The 22,795-nt window shown below is 32.3% G+C and overlaps 1 long non-coding RNA gene across 1 annotated transcript in view; it reads right to left on the bottom strand.

The window, feature by feature from the left end:
* Window positions 1-4,153, bottom strand: part of LOC105728796 (uncharacterized) — a 324,891-nt gene extending 320,738 nt beyond the window's left edge. Inside the window, exon 1 of the long non-coding RNA XR_010338570.1 lies at window positions 4,088-4,153. This is a non-coding gene — a long non-coding RNA (uncharacterized LOC105728796). The remainder of the gene's footprint in view (window positions 1-4,087) is intronic.
* Between the last annotated feature and the right edge of the window lie 18,642 nt (window positions 4,154-22,795).

Below are 22,795 nucleotides of genomic sequence, written 5' to 3' on the forward strand. Positions count from 1 at the left end.
GATCTTTCCCTTTTCTCTGCCTCCATGCCACCATCTGTTGTTTTTTGACTTTTTAATAATAGCCATTCTGAGCGATGTAAGATGATATGTCACTGTGAATTTAATTTGCATTTCTCTAATGATTCATTATATAGAGCATTTTTCCATATGTTTATTGGGCCCTTGTATTTCTTCTTTACAGAATTTCTGTTCAGGTCTGTTGACCAGTTTGTGTTGTTTGTTTTCCTGTTGAGTTGCTTGAATTCCTTGTAGATTCTCAATATTAGTCCTTTGTCAGAGGCATAATTAGCAATTATTTCTCCCATTCCATAGGTTGTCTTTCACTCTGTGATAGTTTATTTTGCTCTGCAGAAGCTTTTTAATTTAATCAAGTCCCATTTGCCTATTATTTGTGTTGTATTTGTTTTGGGGCTCTTCATCGTAAATTCTTTGTCTAGGCCAATGGTCAGAAGAGTTTTTTCCTAGGTTTTCTTCAAGTATTTTCATAGCTTCAAGTCTTACATTTAATTTTTTAATTCATGTTGAGTTAATTTTTGTATATAGTGAGAGATAGGGGTCTGGTTTCATTCTTCTGCATATGGTTAGTCAGTTTTCCCAGCATTATTTCTTGAAAAGGGGTCCTTTCCCCATTGTTTACTTTTGCTGACTTTGTTGATGATCAGAAGTATGGTTGTAGGTAAGTGGATTTACATCTGGGTTCTTTATTGTGTGCCATGGATCTATGTGTTTATTTTAATACAAATACCATATTACTTTAGTTACCATAGCCTTGCAGTATAATTTGAAGTCAGGCAATGTGATGCATCCAGATTTGTACTTTTTGTTTAGAATTGCTTTGATTATTTGGACTCTTTTTTGATTCTATATGAATTTTAGGATTTTTTTTCTAATTCTGTAAAAAAATGACTGGTAAATTGAAAGGGATTGCACTGAATCTGTAGATTGCATTGGGCACTGTAGTCATTTCAATGATATTGATTCTTCCAACCCTTGAGCATATTTTTTTTTCCAAAAAAAAAAAAAGCAGAGAGAAAGAGAGATCTCAATACCTCTCTGATGAATGAGCTAGGCTGTGAGAGTGGCTAACCTCTCGTAAATCAGCTACCATTCTGAGATTGCTCCCTCATGAGTTGCAATGATGGCTATTAAACCATGGAGACTAAATGCTGTTAGTGGACTATGTACATCAAGAGAGAATAGATCATAACTGGAGATATAGTATAAGTCAATATGAATTTCTCATAAATATTCTTAGAACCTAAGACTTAGGGTGATAATTGGCAAAACAGAATCTTATTCAAAGTTGGAGAAAATTCTAAACAGTCTGGCCTCACTGGATGGGTTCAATTTATTTCTGGGAAGATAAAAACCTACAAAGAAAGCCGAATGTACAAGAAAATTATTTGCCATTGTAGATCATATACATAACCAAATGTTTCTTTATTTACTACACTAATTGTGCTACAGGTGGCGGGGGTGGGGGGAATTCATAACAGACTCGGATACATGTGATAATCGGGAGAATACTTTTCTCCTGTAGTAGCCATTGAGACGTACAGTAAGTTTATTTGAGTAAATACAAAGATTTAGTAGGCAGAGTTACATTGCAAGGACATATTTAAAACTTAAATTTACCTTTTTCACATGTTATTTTCTCATCACCTATCCAGAAAGGCATCAGGGCTTTTTGTCTGGTTTCAGACAGTTGTAGTATATCTCTTTCAAAAAGAGCCACTTTCTTTCCTTAATTTATTTTGCAGAAGCCTGAGATATGAAGTAAATTTTTAGGGGAAATTAATGTGAAGAGGGAATGTAGGAAGATAAGGAAAATGGATATTTCCTCTATGGATAATGGTGATTCCTCCAGTAGTCAGAATTTAGTCCTCATTCCCTAGAAACACTGCAAGACTGGAAGCAAGATCTCAGAAAGGAAGGAGCTTGGTATGAAACCACACTGTCTATTGACTTCCACTCTCCCTAAGTTTATGCCTTTCATTTATTTATCTTGCTCATTGATTGTCCTGTCTAGGACTTCCATTACTATATTAAATAGGAGTGGTGAGAGTGGTCATCCTTGTCTCATTCTGGTTCTCAAGGGGAATGCCTCCAGCTTTTGCCTGTTCAGTATGATGTTGGCTATGGGTTTGCCATAGATGACTCTTATTATTTTGAGGTATGTTCCTTCAATATTTATTTTGTTGAGGGTTTTTTAACATGAAAGGATTCTGAATTTATTGAAAGGCTTTTCTGTGTCTATTGAGATGATTACGTGGTTTTTGTTTTTAGCTCTATTTATGTGATTAATCACATTTATTAAATTTTGTAAATAGAACCAATCTTGCAATCCAGGAATACAGCTACTTTATCACGATAGATTAGGTTTTTGATGCGCTGCTGAATTTAGTTTGCTAGTATTTTATTGAGGATTTCTGTATCCATGTACATCAGCACTATTGGCCTAAAGTTTTCATTGTGTCTCTGCCAGGTTTTGGTATCAAAATGATGCTGGGCTCATAGAATGAGTTAGAGAGGAGTCTCTCTTCCTAAACTTTTTGAAGTGATTTCAGCAGGATTGCTAACAGTCTTTATATGACTGGTTGAATTTAACCATGAATTTATCTAGTCCAGGGCTTTTCCTGGTAGCTAGGTTTTTTATTACGTATTCAATTTTGAAACTAGCTGTTGGTCTGTTCAGTGTTTCAATTTCTTCCTGGTTCAGTCATGGAAAATTGTGTGTTTGTAGGAACGTATGTATTCATTTATTCTAGATTTTCTTATTTGTATGCATAGAGGTGTTCACAGTAGTCTATGAAGGTTTCTGTGAAGTGGGTGGTAATGTCTCCTTCGTCATTTCTGACTGTGCTTCCTTGGGCCTTCTCTCTCTCTCTTTTTTTTTACTAGTCTAGCTAACAGTCTATCCATCATATTTATTTTATTCAAGAACCAATTTTAGGTTTCATTCATCTTTCTTTTTTTCTCTCTCCCCCTCCCTTCCCCTCCCCTTTCCTTTCCTTTTCTTTCACTCCCTGCCTCCCTCCCTCCTTCACTTCCTTCCTTCCTCATTTCCACTACTTTAAACTCAAACTATCAAAATTTCCCAAATTCTAATCACTGTTCTGTTGATACATTTTTATGCAGTTATTCCTAGTGGCAATATTTATGTTAATTATAGATTATAGTTTTAACAAACAGAAGATGAATCTGCCAAATAAAGCAGAAAAATAATGTATTTAGAAAAAAACCTTGAAGCTGAAAAGATCTCAAGCAAGGTAAAAAAAAAGTGGGTTTCAATTTTTGAAAAGGGTTTCAATTAATAAAGGACCAGAGATCAAATTTCAACCAAAATCATATCACAGAAGATGTAGGCTAAATAAAATACTATCCTGTTGACTGCTGCTAGAGCTAGCTTCATGCACACCCTGTCACTTACATTAGAGGGCCAGTTGGTAAAGCTTCCCGTGGGAATGACATGCTACTGCTTTTACTGCTGTCTCCAAATTCATTCTGCACTGTGCCTGTTTCTTTAATTCAGGAGACTACTATATAATTTGTTAAGAGCATACAGTACTAAGAACGTGTTACACATTCATGCAATCAGGAGTCTGCTGCATTGCATATAGAAAAATACATACATACAGGGAGGGCTTATAACTTCAGTACTAAAATTTCAGCTGTGGATCAAGAAGAAACATGTAAACAAACAAATGAACAAACCCACTGGTTCAGATATTAAAAACAGTTTTTTTTTTTTGTTTGTGTGTGTGTGTGTGTGTGTGTGTGTGTGTGTGTGTGTGTGTGTGAGAACACCAACTTCTTAACTGATTAGAGCCCAAAATGGACAGAGAAACAAGCAAACAGGAAAGGCTTACAAACCAGATGCTGTGTTTTTTCTCATCCAATAGAGAACAGATGCCTGTAAGCTATTAATCAATTTTCAGAGATCATCAAATAGTAAGATGTAAAGTGAAATTACCAGTTACTTCAGTCAAAAATGCAAAATCAGCAGATTAAAAAAAAATTAGGAAAACAGTCGGTAAACTTCTCTTAGTTCTTTAGATTTTCCTCTGGGACCCAAGGAAAGACTCACCTGGACTTAAACTGTTTATTAGGTGCACATCTTTGATAATAAAGTTGACCTGGTTCTGTTAGGTGAATCCATTGGGTATTGTAGTGGGTGGCCTCCAAAACTGTTCAAAGATAATATTAACAAAAATGCAAAATCATGATTCTCATAAGGATATACAAATGAATATATATTATAGATTTTCTTTAAACATAATGAGGGAACAAGGCAAATACTTTTAAGAGATTCAAATTAGAATTCAAAAAGATACACTTTTGTAACAGGAATATTAAAATAAATGTGAAAGTAAAGACAGATTCTTCCATACTGAGGGCAATAAGTCATTTGACTCTCTACCAGACAGGACAGAATTTACATAGAAAATAATTTGTTTATAAGCAATAAATGTTTTGCATCACTATTGGATATCCATAATTTATGGAGTTCTAAAATAGCTCCAATAAAATTAGTTATATAATAAGTTAGACATGCTATAGATAGCTTGTAGTTTTACAATGAAGCAAGCATTTTTTCCTACAAGTGAATTCCTTGTAAAACATATGGTGATATTATAATGCTATATTTCCCTATTTCTTTATCTTTTGATGATTATAGTTGTTATCTTTTCATAGACATATGTCTTTCCTTTGGCATTCTGTGAAGTGTAATTTTTCAAAAGCATAAGTTTGCATCCAACAAATGAGAACAACTTGACAGTTTCACCTCCATTTTAGTATGTTTAAATGCAATTAAATTAAATGTATATTTTTCCATTAAGAACCTTCCATATTACATGTAAGCTGAACTAAATTTTCTAATATACTTTAATCTTCAAAAATCCTGAAAGCAAATATTTTTGTAGGAGCCACATGAAGAGTCATATTTTTACAACAACCAAAACTATCAAAATTGAACTGCTTAATCAGTATTCTAAGTTCATAAAATAATTAAACATAAAGGTTTTCTTCATTTTTGTGTACCTTTAAAATGCCAGAAAATATCAAAATGAGAAATCAGAGAAAATATAAAAATTACATCCTAATTATATATTAGATTAAATGTGATAGTGTTTTGTTCATTAGAACAATTTACATCAAGATAATAAATTGCTATTTTATAACATGAGATTTTCACAGATTATTGCTCAACATGTAAACCAGATGTCTGACTTCTAAGAACACTTTTAAAAGTTATTGTTACATATTTGATCATTGGAAGGAACATATAATTTACATATTTAAGTTAAAGACATTTTATTAATAGATATATATTTCTTTGTTTCAGATTAATGTAATCTATTAAATGCTAAATTCAGTCATAATGCTAGTTGAGTTTGGCAGAGTGAATTATTATTTTTTCTAACTCTACTGTTTTATAACAGCATCTGGTAGAGAAACTCTATGAAGTATTAGTAGAAATAACAGTCTCATCTAACTAAAAAATAAAAACACACACGCTGAAGGGTATATCTTACCATGTAAAGAGACTTTCCTTTAACCTCTCTTTTTGAATCAGTAGAAAGCAATGATAGTTAGCTTTCCTTGGGCAGAAAATGCTATATACATTGTTGGGATTTTCAAATTGGTGTTTCCTCTCATTCATCTTACCAGTTTTCCAGTGGTTTGTTTCAGTTGTTACATGAAAAACAGTCTGATTAAATTCACTGACTCTGAGATGTGAATATATGGGAATGGTAACTATTTAGGGACATTCAGTAATGAATGGCTGATAACGTAAATAAAAATTTCCATAGTACGATTTACATCTTATTTTCACAAGTAGTTGAGAGTTCTAACCAGGAACGGCAAACTAGTTTCTGTGTCTGTCCTACCACTGACTAGTCACAGACATTTGGTGCATCGCTCAACATATGTTTCCCTACAGATACAGTGGAAATTATTCTGACATCATAGGGTTCTTGTGAAGATTAAATAGTATACTGCAGTACTTTAGAATTTCTTAAAAATAATTAGCTGCAAGTCACACACACACACACACAAAAACCACTCCAGAATACCACTTATATGATGAATCTAAACTAGTCAAACTCATAGAAGCAGAAGTGGAATGGGATTGCCAGGGGCTGGAGGAAGAGAGGAAATAGGGAAACATTAGTCAAAGGGTACAAAGTATCAGCTATACAACGAGTATGCCCTAGATATCTACTTTGCAGCATAGGGCCTATAAGTGAAAAATCCCGTATATGTGCTTACATATTTCTTTAAAAGGTAGATCTTAAGTGTTCTTATCACACACACACAAAATATGAATAATAAGAAGGTGAAAGGAAACTGTTGGAGGTGATGGATAGGTGTGTGGCATAGATTGTGGTGATAGTTTCATGAGTATGGATTTGTCTCCAAATTCATCAAGTTGTAAACATTAAATATTTATAGCTTTCTGTGTGTCAATCATACTACAATAATATGGTTTCAAAAATAAAACAACTAGCTGAAGAAAATAGCATTTAAACTACTATATAAAAATCTTAGAACACGAGTCGATATTCTGTAGAGATTATTCAGTTCGGGGCTCAGCACAGGTTTCCTAGAAAGGGTCAGATAGTAAATATTTTATGCTTTGCAGGTCATATAGTCTCTGTTGTAGCTATTCAAGTCTGCCATGGTAAAGTGAAGCCAGTTGTAGACAGTAAGTAAATAAATGAGTGTAACTGTGTTCTAATAAAACAAAAATGTGAATATCATAGAAATTTAATTTGTCATGAAATATAATTAATTATCAAGTTGTTACAGTTATTAAAAATAATTTTTAACACGTGGGCCATATCTTAAATAGGAAGTATGCTGAATTTTGGTGGGAAGCCCCATCATCACTCCTATTCAGCTTCTCCCTCTATGGTCAAAGAGATCCTCCCTTCTTAATCCCTAGGAAACTTCTTAGAAAATGATTTAAAGGTACGTGATATAATACATCTGAAAGAGCTCTGTGCAAAACAGTAGACAACTAACAATTCAGTGTTTCATTAAATTATTACAAAAATAAATAGTATATTAAAATAATATTTTAGGTTTCTAAATTGCTTTATGAGCTCAATGAGAGAAAAGGCCATATCATATCTATATTTATAATTCTATTACCTAAGAGAGTACTTGTTATTCAATCAGTTAAAATTTTAAAAGTGTGCTAATTAACATATCTAATATCTACAATATATTCACTTGTAATTAGGCTCATTTAATTTATTATAGGCATTATGGTTTATCAATATGGCAAACTATGGTTACAATTTGCAAAATACAAGAGGATTAAAAGTAGTATGCACACATAAAATGGACTGGACTTCTGCCATTGTAGATTTTTACTCTGCACATCCTTATATTACCTTTGATGATTCATTAGACCTCTTTTAGCTTGTGGAAATCCAGGAGACTAGATGATGCCTAATGTCTCTTTTTAATATAAAGACTTTTTCTGATGGCTTGGGATATTTATCATTAGAAGTTAGAAATAAAGCTCCCTGAAGAGATCCTTCATGTCCCTTGTTAGCTGTATCCCTAGACATTTTAAAATCTTTGTGGCAATTGTGAATGGGAGTTAATTCATGATTTGGCTCTCTGCTTGTCTGTCATCGATGTGTAGGAATGCTTATGATTTCTGCACATTGATTTTGTATCCTGAGACTTTACTGAAGTTGCTTATCAGCTTAAGAAGCTTTTGGGCAGTGTTGATGGAGTTTTCTAGATGTAGGATTATGTCATCTGTGTTGCTCAAGGAAATAAGAGAGAACACAAGCAGATGGAAACACATTCCATGCTTCTGGATGGGAACAATCAATATCATAAAAATAGCCATACAGCCCAAAGCAATTTATGGATTAAATGCTATTTACATTAAAATACCACTGACATTCTTTAAAAAGTTAGAAAAAAACTATTTTAAAATTCATATGGAATCAACAAGAGCTCACATAGCTGAGACAACCCTAAGAAAAAGAACACATCTGAAGGCATCACATTACTTGACTTCATATTATACTATAAGGCTACAATAACCAAAACAGCGTGGTATTGGTACAAAAACAGACACATAGAAAAATGGAACAGAACAGAGAACTCAGAAATAAAACCACACATCTACAACCATCTGATCTTTGATAAACCTGACAAAAACAAGGAATGGGGAAAGGACTCCCTATTTGTTAAATGGTGCTGAGAGAAACTGGCTAGCCACATTCAGAAATCTGAAACTGCAGTTCAGTTTCAGTTTCTGCATGTAAATCTTCCTTACATCTTATACAAAAATTAACTCAAGATGGATTAAAGAGTTAAATGTAAAACCCCAAACTATAAAAACCCTAGAAGAAAATCTAGGCAATACCATTCAGGATATAGGCATGATTCAAAGATGAAATTGCCAAAAGCAATTGCAACAAAAGCAAAAATTAACAAATGAGATCTGATCTAAAGAGCTTCTGCACAGCAAATGAAACTGTTATCAAAGTGAAAAGACAACCTACAGAATGAGAGAAAATTTTTGCAATCTATCCATCTGACAAAGGCCTAACATCTGTAATCTACAAGAAACTTAAGGAAATTAACAAGAAAAAAACAAACAACCTTGTTAAAAATTGGGCCAAGGATCTGAACAGACATTTCTCAAAAAAAACATACATGCAGCCAACAAACATATGCAAAAAAGCTAAACTTCACTGACAATTAGAGAAATGCAAATCAAAACCACAATGAGATAACCTCTCACGGCAGTCAGAATGATAATTATTAAAAAGTCAAGAAACAACAGATGCTGGCAAGGTTGCAAAGAAATAATAATGCTTTTACACTGTTGGGAATGTAAATTAGTTTAACGATTGTGGAAGACAGTGTGGCAATTCCTCAAAGATTTAGGAACAGAAATATTTGATCCAACAATCTTATTACTGAGTATATACCCAAAGGAATATAAATTATTCTATAATAAAGATACATGCATATATATGTTTATTGCAGCACTATTCTCAATAGCAAAGTCATGGAATCAACCCAAATGCCCATTAGGGATAGACTGGATAAAGAAAATGTGGGATATATACACCATGGAATACTATGCAGCCATAAAAAGAAGTGAGATCATGTCCTTGCAAAGGACATGATGAAACTGGAGGGTATTATCCTCAGCAAACTAACACAGGAACAGAAAACCAAACACCACATGTTCTCATTCATAAGTGGAGCTGAACAATGAAAACACATGGACACAAGGAGGGGAACAACACAACCTGGGGCCTGTCAGGGTAGGCCTTGGGGGAGGGAGAACATTAGGAAAAAGAGCTAATGCATGCTGAGCATAATACCTAGATGATGGGTTGTTAGGTGCAGCAAACAACCATGGCACATATTTACCTATGTAACAAACCTGTACGTTCTGCACATGTAGCTACCATACCTGGCTAATTTTTGTATTTTTAGTAGAGATGGGATTTTGTCATGTTGGCCAGGCTGATCTAGAACTCGTGACCTCATGTGATCCATACCCCTTGGCCTCCCAGCGTGCTGGGATTACAGGAGTGAGTCACTGTGCATGGTCTGTTTTTATATCATTGTTAGTAAATGCTAAAACTCTCCTTTGGTTTCTCTTAGCACAGAATCTATGCCTCAATACTGTGTCTAATTTCAACATGAACCCAAATATATTTAAAATGGGTAACAGATTCAGAGAAAGAAATGCTTTGATACAAGGTGAATAATTATGGACAAACACAATATCTAACCCCTGTGAAAAGAGGCCAGGCCCACTGTGCTTCACTTCCTATGTGGGTATCAGTGGGGTAAGTGGTGCTCTCAGTGTCTATCTCCATGTGTCATCAACAAAATAGTCAATGTGTGATACAACTTGGGGTAGTAGACACTCTGTTTTCCTCCTCCCCTGATGTCAGTGGAGCCTAAAGAAGGGCTGAACTTCCCACCTCCACCACATTAAGAAGGAAGAGATAGGTGGTTGGGCAGGGGGAGTTGGTATTCTGTTTCCTCCATGTCACTAGGTCCAGCAGGGAGCTGACCTTCTGCCCTCCTTTATGCAACAATAGAGTCATCTAAGTCAGTCCTTCACTTTTCCCAACACTAGTAGCACTTAGGTCCAAGGAAAAATGCATCATATAATTCCTTTCAGAGAATAAGTTGGTACAAGTTGATGCCATACTTTTGCTGAAAAGCTGTCAGCAGGGCCAAACTTCCACTCTGCCTATCTGCAGTGTAGGCAGTTTTATTCCACTTTTGCTGAGACCCAATGGTAGCCTAAATATACATACATACCCAAACTTCCTTCACACTACAACTCAACAAGGGCATGGGCTAATAAAAACAAAAAAAGATTAATCAGGATTCACAGTCTCATAAAATAATAGCCTAAACATCTAGACTGTAATGAAAAACCACTCATCATATTAAGAACCAGATAAATCATAACATGAATGCAAAAAGATAATCCATTGATGTCAATGCCAAGATGAAGCAGATTTGGGAATTACCTTAAAGGATTTCCAAACTGCCATTGTAAAATAGATTCTGGAAATCACAGAGCTGAAAACTGCAATATCAGAAATGAAAAACTCACTAGATGTGCTCAATGGTAGAGATGACAGAGAATGGAACTTTTGTTCTTGAGGAGAGAACAACAGAATTTAAACAATCTGAAAGACAGAGAAAAAGTAAGCTAAAAAAATATACGGTCTTAGTGACCTGTAGGACAATAACTAAAAAGCTGACAGTTATATAATCAAATTTTTAGGAGAAGAGGAAAGAATAAGACTAAAAAAGTATTAAAAAAAAACAACTAAAAATTTTCCAAATTTGTTTAAAGACATAATGTGTAGGTACAAGAAGCTGGATAAACACTAAATACAATAATTCAAAATAATTCATGCTAAGACATATTATATTAAACTTCTGAATACTAAAGCAAAATAAAATGCTGAAAGAAATCACAGATAAAAACCACATACTTGTAGGAAAACAGAAATTCAAATGACAGTTGATTTCTCATGTGACACAATTGAGACCAGAGGAAGTGATCTAATATTTTTCAAATACTAAAAAAAATATAAAAATCATGAATTCCATATTCAGTAAAACTAACCTTCAGAATTGAATGAAAAAATAAAGATATTCGCAGAAAAAGAAAAACGAAGAGAAAGGGAGAGACTTTTGTGTGGCTATAAAACGTATAAGAAGTATCCTGGTGGTGATGTTATAATTTTGTATATTCATTGCATCTATTTCAATATCCTGATTATGATATTTCACTATAGTTTTGTAAGAAGTTTCTCTTAGAGTAAAGTGGATAAAGGATCCATAGAATTTCTCTGTGTTACATATTTCTTATACTTGTATGTGAATCTACAATTATCTCAAAATAAAATGTTTAATTTATAAATCTGACTTTCCCACTTCCTCTGCAACAAGACTGATGCTAAATTAAATATTTCAACTGAGGCTATTGGAATACGGTAGATAATGGAGGGGTAGTTCACCATGTAGAAGTGTCCAAGTAGGTATTTAAAAGTTAATGAAACCTCCTAAACCTGTACAGCCAAACAAGGGAATAAAATAAAAGGTATGAAAAATAATTTAAGAATTTTTTTGGAAAGAACTGTGCTATGAACTCAATTCCCTTTCCTTCACTTAACAGAGAGAGAGATTTTTTAGAGTTTGGTCTGTTTATCCTATAGTTTGAATTAGTCCTGATCAATAACAACAACAATAATAATAACAACTAAAAGTATGAAGAAAGGCAGCCTCAATTTCAGGGAAAAAGAGAGGAAATAATCTTCAGAAGTATCACTTAGCTTGTCAGAGTTTGTGACAGAGATTGGCACATGTGCTTTGGTCATTATGAATTTATTTAACACATGTTTGAGTATTAAATGGGCAAAACATTTTAATGTTATATGTTCAAATATATACAGCAGTATCTTCTTGGTGGTGTGATTTGGGATGTGGTTATTCTTTTTATTTGCTTAGAGTCAGTAAAAGAGAAAATGACAAAGAGCAAGGTATTAAACACAGAGTAAACTCCAGGCATGTCAAAAATTCTCTCTGAAACTCAATAGATTTTATTCTAATGAATGAAACTAGTTCTCACAGAAACTTTAGTGAATTTTGAAAGTACAGCTCATTTTTAATTCTTAGGGAATCTTATATCTTCTAGACTAATATTACCACAATGAGAATAGGACAAAATAAAAATATGGTTAAATGGCACATGATTCTAAAAATAGGAAGTAAATTCAAAATTTTGTTTGCCTTTAATCTGAAAAATGGGTATTTTTGTCCTACTTGTAGTTACACTGTCATGAAACAGGGATCTAAATTCTTGGCTCTTTAACTCCACCTCTGCCTTCAAAATAGAAGTCATAGGGGAAATAAATGACGTACAGTCAACTTCTCTAAGTTATTATTATTTTAATTTAAAGAGATAAATATATATGTACATATATGCATACATATGTGTGTATACATATATATTATATATATATATATATATGTAAGGTTATTGAATGAGTGAACCTTTCAAACAGGTAAGAGTAATTCTGGGATGGGCAACCATGTGTCAGTGTACAGGAAAAATCACATAATAATCATGGAACATTTTTCTAAAGTATTAATTTAAATTAGTGAAACTAATTAGAAACCTCAATTAGGTATTTTTTATGGTAGATTGACTACTTCTACAATGCTACAAGTTCATGAGCTATGATGCATAATATTGCAAAGTTCAGGTAACTATCAAGGGCTGCTCTTATATTGAAATTGAATCTGTAAATTAAGTGCAATTCTGTCCATTGAAGAATGTTTTAATTCAGGCCTCAATTATTTATGAGGCACGCACCTCTTTTCAGGAGACATCAGTTTAAATAACTAGGTAATGCTCAGAATTAACAATTATGGAGCCCTTTCAATAAGACAATATTGAATAAGTACTCATGGGAACTCAGATATAATTTTGAACTATAATAATTACTCACTATTGCTTTAATAAAATTTTGTATGCATTCAGCACTCAAAAGGTTTGCTCAGCTTTATGTATTTTGCTCTTTTGCTCAACCTGGAATATTAGTTTTAAATTTTCTTATGTCACAACAATTATTCTCTCTATTATTTTCTGGAAACCAAATCTGTCAGAGGACTCTAATGCCCCAATTAAAGAAGGTAAAAAAGAAATCTAGCAGAACAAATATCAGAAAAAATAATATCCACTGACTGATAAGCAAAGACCAAAATTGTAGATTTAAACATGCGTCACCATTGAAAAGGCAGCCCTTTTCTCCCTGAAGACAGTGGATTGGAAAGGTTTTTGAAGCGTAACTCCTAGATTCTCACTTAAACTCTTATCCATGAAATGTGTCTACAAAGCTAGCTGAACTCATCTTCAAGAATTGCTCACTGCAGAGTCAGACTGTATGTGCATTAAGTCAATTCCAGTTACTGGAAAAAGTATGTACTGGATTTTCAGCTCTCCAAAATCCATGTTTACACAGTTAGGTTTGTCCACTGGCTGAAACTTAAGGATCAAAGTTTTAAATTGAAACGTTTAGGTTAACCGGAGTAAAAAGGGAACAGTTTACAAAACAATCATAATCATCTTATATTACCAAATAGCATGACTTTCATTTGGTAAATCATCAAAGCAAAATAAGTCCTGTTTCAACCATAACCTTGATAGAGATTTTCAATATGATTTTGAATATTGTTTTTGTAAAATAGCAGATAAGCAACAAATTCCTTATTGCTTACAAACTAGCAAAAGCCAAGAGAACAAGCAGAACTGGCAATTGACATGAAGTATATAGGAAGAAAGAAAACTTCTTCCTATATACTTCATGGTAAGATATATTTGTTTATTAATTATCTAATTGATTTTCATTAAAAAATGTTTAGAACATTAAAAAAGAAGGCCTGTGAAAAGCAAGACATAGATTTTATATCACCACAACAGCACTTGCAAGGATATAAAGGGAAGAAAACATTTGTGGATATGATTTAAAGTTAGATTAGTTGAAAGAGCGATGCTATGTTGACCTTGTGCCACAAATACTGAATAAAGCAGGGGTATGCAAAGAGGGCTGCTGAGCCCCTAATATGGCCAGAACTGGGATGCTAGCAGGCCAATGGGAGCTGAGTCAACTACTGAAAAGGCCGAATAACACATTTCTTGTATGCAGAGGCCATTCTTTCTTCCATTTTTCTTGCTCAAGAGGCAAGAAGCCAAGAAATTCCCCTGGGCCTCGAGTTTTTTTAGGATTTGAATCTGCAGAAGCAAATACCTACAGGATGCTTAGTAACCCCTAACGTAAGAGCACTGAGGGTTCTTGAAACTCAGACAGGCAGAGGTTTTGTGCAAAGAAAAAAATGCAGCACCATCACTTGGATAGTACTAGCCAGTAGACTAAATCTAACTTATGGCATTTCATACACTTCAAGTGTTAGAATATATAAGAAAAATTCTTGAATATAAGTCAAAAAATATGCAAAACATGCAAGACAGATTGAATAATAAATATCTTTTTAGAAATAAGGATTATATATTTCAAAACTCTTCCACCTTCCATACAAAATGAATTACGACATGCTCAAGATTAGCCAAGTTGCCTAGAGCCCTCCTTCACTCTGCACTGTGGAGATACTATGTCTCATATCACACTTGAAATTTCTAAGTAGAAATTATTCTTCTGACTTATTAATATTGATAGAGAAAAATCCTAAAGTAGAAAGTTGAGTATTTTCACAAATAACTAGACTTCTTGCTTTTAAAGAGAAAGGTATGTCTATAATAGCCTATTTGGCATTGTGTCCCTTATCCACAGATTACTTTGGCTGGCAATAGCAAAAAATCAAAAATATTAAACATAAAATTAAACAAAAATATTTAACAGAGAAATGCAAAGAAAATTTTGGACTTAAGAAAAGTTTATCATTGTAAATGTAGCAAATGGTAAATGTGCTATAAAAATAAGTGCCATGCTCAGCATGGGAGGAGAGTGGCAGAGAGGAAGAAAAATTTCTGGAAATAAAACTAGAGCATTTCAAATTTTATAGGCATATATTAAAATCAAGTTGCATATATATGAAAACAGATGATTAAAAGAAACTATAAAACAAAGGTGGTCTGGAGAGTGTTTTAGTGTTATAACAAATGTTAATGTTAGATACTCTGTTATTGTGTCTACATTTAAAACATTTTAGAATATGGCTTTGTTTACTTTTTTCTATAGAAGCAAGTGGCTTTATATGTTTTGTATTTGAAAAGTAAAACAGGCCAGGAGCTGTGGCTAATACCTGTAATCCCAAAACTTTGAGAGGCTGAGGCAGGAGCATCACTTGAACCCAAGAGTTTGAGGCTAGGCAGTATAATAAGACTACATCTGTAGGGAAAAAAAAAAAAAAAACAGCTTACGAGTGAAAAACAATGACAAAATTACACTGAATATATTTACATATATAATTAGCATACACATATATGTTAAATTACCAGAAATCCCAATTTTGGATATAATTTATATTCATATCATGTTTATATTTATAATTATACACAATTTATATAATGACTATACCTAGTCAGCTAAATAAATTTAAAATATACTATATATTTGTATTCAGATGGTCAGAATACCTTTTGGTTCCATAGATGTATGTACTTAATTCCGTGTAGATTTGGAATATGAATTACTGGTGGATAGCAAGTGATATCTTGTTTTGTTTTGCCTGAAGGCCTTTTTAAGTGTTCCTTTCTCTCCACAACGTTGTTAGCATCTCTTATTTGTTAACTTTATAATAATAGCCATCCTTACTGGTGTGAGATGGTGTCTCATTTGCTGAACATCACTGAGCATTCAAACATTCTTTTAATATCTATCTTTCTAGTTAGCCAATGACTTCATTTTATAATTTCAAAAATTTAGAAATTTAAATTTTATTTAATTTCCATAACATAGATAATTTTATTTTAAAAAATAAAATCCACTTCCGACGTGTCATTTTTATATAGATCTACATTGTGATATATTATGGGAAACATTACACTAATATTTGTTTTTGCTGTCATTCTGATAACATAAGAAAATGAATTTCCTTTCCACCTTGTAGTTGTACAGAGTAATGATATGAATTTCAGAATGAGCGTAGATGTAACATGTGTCACTTACATGAGGGAGCATTCAATTTCTGGTGCTCACTTCTCCACCAGTTTTTCTTCTGTCACAGTTATCAGAAAAGCATGATACGATGGAGACTTACTCTAGGCATGCTTCTGCACTAAAACAAACAAATAAACAAATACACACTTCATGTGAATAAAAATTTTTTTTCCTCAGTGGTTCTTGTATATTTATATATGTACAGTCATTGAAATGAATATGTATGTATGAGTTAATGAATGCTATGTTTTCAAAAATAATGATTTTTCATAAATACATTTTCCAAAATACAGTTGCATCTCACTATCTAAACAATATCTCAAGCAAGGGCTTTACTTACTGTTTCCAAGTGCTGTAAAGTTTATTAAAAATTGCATCATGTAGAGTGTTGATTTTGGGAATGTTCCTATTTTTTATAAGATTAATTTTCTGTTCTACTTGATTTTTACTTTTTTAATCTATTTGGTCAGTTTGGGGAAAGTTTTCTTGTTACTGTTTTTTAACCTATGCTTAGTTTGCTACATTTTGTCTAATAATAAAAATAACATAATTATTGATGACATATAGATAATGGTATTGTGCTTTAAACAAAATATAGTAAAAGTGAAATGCTGCTCACACATTGATTCTTGTGTTTTCATATTCAAGTAAATATTCCAATTTTGCTTCAGTGGAGTACGTTGCAGTAAGAGAGTACATGCATTTAAAGTTATAGATAAACATTTTATATAAAAATATTAATACACTTATACATACTGTCCTAATGAACATCTCTCCAAAAACTTTGGTGTTTTCTTGTTACCAAAATCAAAATAATGATACATTTGCACAAGAATTACAAGTGATTCATTGTAACCTGTAAGCACCCTGTCTTCAGATATTAAACCAGCTACCAAGAAAATCATATTTGAATATATATAACATTTTCACAGTTCAATTCAATGGGAAATTTTTTCCATTTCTGTTTCCAAAACAAACATTAGAATGTGAATACCTTTTGAAAAATGTCAAGTTGCTTAAATGAAAAACAGTGAGTGTGAAGAAGAAATTTGTGAGAAATAAAATGGGGTAGTTTTGCATTAATAAATACATTTAAATTCTTCAGAAAATATCTAGTTATAATGATTGCTTATTAGATTCAGATGAATTTTTTGTTCAAATTCCTCATCTATGTCACCATTTAAATATTCTTTACAATAATCTTTCCTAAGAAGAACATTTGATATTTTCTTGAGAAATAAATGCTAATTATGAAAACAATAAGATTAGGATTGACAGCATTAACTGAAACATCACAATATTCAAATGAGGACTGAAGGCAGTTGAATATTAAGATAAAAAAAGATTGAAATATTTTAGCATCAGAAGTAGATAGTAAGTTTTACATTTCTGTTTTTTCTTTACTTTTCTTACTTTTATTTTTACTCCTATCTCTGGTTATGCAGAAAAAAATGACCTAAATATAATACTGGTAAAACATCTCCCAACATTTTCATCTATATGCAAGTAAAATGAATCTTTCAACCTGTGAGGAATCCACATGTAGAAAAATAAAAAACAAATCTTTAGTTTTTGTAACAGAAATCAAATTTTCTGAAAAACACAAATATTACTTTAAGTGAATAAATATTTGATAATGTAGAGTGTAACTTAGAACATGAATACTTCATAACTTATATGATAAAAATATTTTGCAAAATGTTTTCAGAATTTATTTCTTCAAACTTTCTATCATATAGACTATAATTCCTCAATTGAACAATGTGATGTGCTTATTTTTCAATGTTTGTTTCCCTCCACCAAATACACAGATCATGTGTCCATCTTTTTATTTTTAAAAATAAATAAAATTTAGAATATATTTTAGTTTTATTACTTTTCTATAAATTTTATCCTCCACCTTGCATGTGGAGAAATGTTAATGCCAATTTTATTACTAGCCAATAGATTATATATTTAAATCTTTAGAATTAAAACAAGAAAACTGTTCTATGTATAAATCAGTTTTGATACTTTTTAGTCTTTGTTCATTGGTATCTACCATAGTGACTCTAATTTCACATGGATTTGTGGAATGATGCATTATACCTAAAAGCATGCTTTTCTCTCAATAATGTTATAATTCAAGGAATAAAGTTGAGGTTTAAATATATAGTCAACAGGAATTTTCATATTAGGTACACTTCAAGTTGTACCATTTAAAAAAACTTTCATAATTTAAATATTTGACACTAAAGGCAATATTATTCTTTAATTCTAAAAGTTTCCATAAAGTGAAAACAATATAATTTAAATAACTTGTTTAAAGAGATTTAGCTATAGACATTGAATCTATTTTCATAAAGTTTCTAACGTTTTTTTCTTTACATGTACATAACATATTTACCAAATTAGTACTAATATACAATTTTATAATTTTTAATTTAGTTTTTGCTTGTATCTTTATTAATGTATCTTTTTTAATGTATTAAATTAGGATATTATATATTAATATCATAGTTTGAAAGATGAGAACATAGCTTATTTACACTATTTTATTCTTCCCCTGGCTTCTGATTTTGATAGTCACTTTAGCTACCATGTAGACAAGCAATATGTCTTTAAATTATTGTTCTCAAATGATTGAGTTTGGTTGCCAAGGGGACATCTGACAATATTTGAAGACATTTTTTGTTAATGGAACTTAGGGAAAGAGAGTCTACTGGCATGTAGTGGGTAGATGCTAGGGATACTGTTAAACATAGAAGTAAAGGAAAGGCCCCACAACAAAGAAAAGGCCTCCCCAAACAAAGAGCAAAATATCAATATCACTCATGTGGCAAAAACATCTTTTAATCGAAATACTTAAATAATTTTTCCATTAACAATTTTATGTCTTTCAGGTATGTTAGAATAAGACACAAGTGTTAGAATAAAGCATTTGTCACCTGGTATCTTTCTCCTCTTGTCACTCATTTGATCTACCTACTTCTTATTCCAAGTGGTTTCTGTGAAAGTTAGTAATAACACTACATTCTATAATAGTATTAAATTCTTTGTTAAATGCTCTACAGGTTTATTTTAAAAGTTGCAATATAAACAACCAATACTTGCATTATAATTTTGTAGTAAACTTAGAGTCTAAAAGTTAAGTTAGGTACTTTTCCTTCTCTATTGGTAAATGACCTAACCTCTGTTCCAATCATACAAGTATTATCATCCAGGTCAAATTAAATTTTAATTTTTGGAGCCATCAATTATTCAAGTCATGACATATTAAAACTTTTTAATTTGCCAAATATATCAGCTATGACTTTTGCTTCTCATCTAAGTTAACAGTTTCTGTTTTTTCTATTTCTTAGGAAGAAACAAATGCTATAGCACAGATTACAATCCATCCACAGCTATTTAATTATCTCACTTTTTGTATTGAACATATTTCACTCTTTCTTTTTGAAGACATTTCTCTTGGAGTCCAGGAACCTCTTTCCTAATTTTGCCAACTAATTTTTGGTTATGCTACAACAATTTAATTTTTGGTTTGCTTATATATTTATATATAAAACTATATATATTATTTATTTCATCCTATGTCATTCATTTTCTTTTCATTTTTGTTGCACTAATTATTTTCATACAAGATACATTGATTGGTAAATTTTCAAAATTATTGTATACTTGAAAATGCCATTTATTGTTGTTGTTGCTGAAGGGATTGAGCTTCACACTTACCTAATAGTTTAAGTATATTGTTTTTGGCCCAAAATACTTTTCATCTTATACTCACAAAGGATTTGCCCCAATATCTTTCTGTATCCAACATTTCTTATCAGAGTTGTGAAGTCAGCCTTATTCTTATTTATATGTAAAATGCACATATTTCTGTCTCTAAAGGCATTTGCATTTTCTTTCTTTTTATTTCTTCAAAATATCACAATAAAATGTCATTTTGGATTTCTTTTTCTTTTTTCTACTCTGGACTTGATATGGTGAGCTCACACAATTTGAAGTCCTGTGTCTCCCTTTAAAGGGTAAAAAACGCTGTGGTCTGGTCCCTGTCCTTGAACTACAATTCCTTAAGTGATTACTTTGAATAAAGATTTTAAGTAATATATTTTGAAAGTATTAGATTGGTACAAAAGTAATTATAAAATAGGGGGATTTCAATGAGACTTAACTTTCACAGCTGTGCCATGTGAACAATAAGACTATTCTAATGATTGTTATTTAGAATAAATGAAATAATAGATGTTGAATTTCTGTAGCTGTTCTTTTTTTCCACAATAACAAAAATTTAGCTTTTGTTTGTTTGTCTTATCTTCAATCTACATATAGTACATAGGTTAAGCCCTGGATTTCTTATTTTCTGTTTAATTAGAAATTTCTGTTAATTAGAAAAAAAAAGTTGCCAGTTCACTAAACAGTAAACCACCTTTATCTGCAAAGATATATTCCAAGACCTCCACTGAATGTCTGCAATCACAGATAATACTGAACCCTGTATTTATATTGGTTTTGCCTATACATACATGCCTATGATAAAGTATAATTTATAAATTATGGACAGGGGAAATTAACAATTACTAATAATAAAACGGTAAAATTAATTGAAACAAGTACAAGAGTTACTTGAACACAAGCACTGTGACACCAAGACAGTCAATCTGATCACCACCATGGACACTAAGTGATGAATGGGTGGAGAGCACAGACAGTCTAAACACACTGGACAAAGGGAGGATGCACATTCCTGTTGGGACCGAATGGAGCCCTGTGAGATTTCACCACTCTATTTAGAAGAGCATGCAGCATAAAACTTATGAATGGTTTATATCTGGAATTTTTCATTTAATAATTTTAGACCTTAGTGGGATAAGGAGGGACTACTCTATTTATGGACAAGTCCAGTTTAGTGTAAAAATCAGTCCGGGTGCGGTGGCTCACGCCTGTAATCCCAGCACTTTGGGAGGCCAAGGCGGGTGGCTCATGAGGTCAAGAGATCGAGACCATCCTGGTCAACATGGTGAAACCCCGTCTCTACTAAAAATACAAAAAATTAGCTGGGCATGGTGGCGCGTGCCTGTAATCCCAGCTACTCAGGAGGCTGAGGCAGGAAGAATTGCCTGAACCCAGGAGGCGGAGGTTGCGGTGAGCCGAGATCGCGCCATTGCACTCTAGCCTGGGTAACAAGAGCGAAACTCCGTCTCAAAAACAAACAAACAAACAAACAAAAACAAAAAAAAACACACAAATATACACCAATTCAGTACCTACTTAGATAATTGATATCATCATAGATTTCTCTTGAGTACTAAGCTATGACCAGGAAACAAATGTTTTGCTTTTTTTCTGATTTTCCTTAAATTGGGCTTTTTAGCTATATTATATAAAGAGGTTGCTAAACATAATTAGTTCTGTATGCAGTTGATTCTGAAAAGAATAGCAAACTCATTTTGAATGAAAAGGTGATAATTATTTCAAATTTCTATATTACTTTTAAAAAGCCAAATGTACTAATAATATCATATGAAAAAAGTAACCCATAACATGATATAAAATGTAGACAAACATTTTGTCAAAAACTTTACTTTAGGGTCCATATCAGGTAAACTTCATCAATGCAAACACGCCCTTGATTTGTGATAGCTTATGGGACAGAGGGTTAAAGTTGGATAAATACTAAAACTAGGGCTATTATATCAAGGAGGATATTTTTTTAAAGTTGTTATTTTATAAATTTAATTATTATTTTTATTATTACTTTGTTAAGACCTCATCTAGAAAATGATTGTTACTGCACTAATACAAAGACTGTACAGCCCTTTTATGCTTCTACAGTACAGCTTAGAGACAGCTGTGTGGAAGAAATGCTCTGGATGATACTGACAGCTGATGCTAGCATTTTCTGAAGAGTAGAGTGTAAATAAAGCAGAACAGAGAGGGGTGAAATGAGCATACTATCAAAAAGTTAGCAAAATATATTGGGAGATTAAGAACCTGCTTATAATGAAATATTTTAGAGTTTTGTAAAAATGGCTATAGCTTGAAAATACTTGATAATTATCACTTAATATTTGAACTTAACAATTATATTAAAATTTTAGGAAAAAATAAGTAGCAATTTAAGTGCATATTAACCAAAAAAATGTAAAAAGAGCTATCAGAATCAGGAATGTAAATATACATACAGTAGAATAGATTCAAAATAAAAGAAGGGATACTATTTTCAGTCACACATGAATAAGATGACACAAGTCATTCCACAGTGAGGAAGATAGAGGTAAAAAGAAAGAACTGGAAACAAAATAAGTTTCAGACGTTCATGTAGAGGTGGGATCTTTTCTAAGTAATTTGAGAGTCCGTGAGAGCTTGAAAATGTGGGGACCATAAATAAGGAAGAAGTTGTTAGTCATTCTGAAAGGAGAAATGGAAAGCATTTTTTTTTGTTTTCTTCAGCTTCTGCAAAGCCAGAAGAGAGAAGCTCTATTACAGTTTGTTCTGAGGAAAAGAGGAAAGGTACCCCAGAAAATGAGAGATAGATTCTAGTGGCTTATCTTAATCTTTTACATCCTAGAGAAGTTAGATTTTGAGATTTGTGGCTTGGT

Source organism: Aotus nancymaae, unplaced genomic scaffold (assembly GCF_030222135.1).
Source record: "Aotus nancymaae isolate 86718 unplaced genomic scaffold, 86718_ANA_hifiasm-v0.15.2.pri h1tg000062l, whole genome shotgun sequence".
In the NCBI taxonomy this organism is placed as follows: Eukaryota; Metazoa; Chordata; class Mammalia; order Primates; family Aotidae; genus Aotus; species Aotus nancymaae.